The sequence below is a fragment of the Megalopta genalis genome, chromosome 10, assembly GCF_051020955.1.
Source record: "Megalopta genalis isolate 19385.01 chromosome 10, iyMegGena1_principal, whole genome shotgun sequence".
NCBI classification, from domain to species: Eukaryota; Metazoa; Arthropoda; class Insecta; order Hymenoptera; family Halictidae; genus Megalopta; species Megalopta genalis.
In genome coordinates, this window is record NC_135022.1 from 10,003,527 (window position 1) to 10,004,151 (window position 625).

Consider the following 625-nt stretch of genomic DNA (forward strand, 5'->3'; position numbering starts at 1 on the left):
GTCGAATACGCACCCTTATTGGGCGGACACGTTGCAGGGCCGTACCAGAAAGGGGTGCTTCCCCTACCATTCCAGTCTATTCTCCTCGCCGTTCTCTGCTCGCTACACTTTGCTTCATTTCTCCTTCTTTTCTCTTCTCTTCTCTTCTCTTATCTTCTCTTCCTTTTCTCGTTTCTTCTCTTCTCTTCTCTCCGCCGCTCTTCTCGATTTTACTATTCTCCGTTCTTTCGCGCTCGTCTCGTCCCTTTTCTACCCTCTGCTCTGCTTCCGGCCGATGCGACGTATCCCGATGGAAGAGAGTATCGACGCGAACGTCCGTGCCTCCTCGCTGTAACCGATAGACCAACCTGCCCCGTAGTCACGGCTTTTCCATCTCGCGACGAGCAACGTGCCCGATGGAAAGGGTAGCCGCGCTACACAAACGGTTTTCCCATAGCCGATAGTCCGTCGAGCACGGCCCAAAACCCGATACCCCATAACCCATACCCCATACCCCATAGCTCCTCGGAAGCGCCCAACCAACGACAACGACCGATGTTAATCGTCGCGAGCGCGTTCCGATCGATCCGCGATACCCGTTCGTTCGTTCGTTCGTTCCGTCAACGGCGAGATCCTCCGCGCGGCT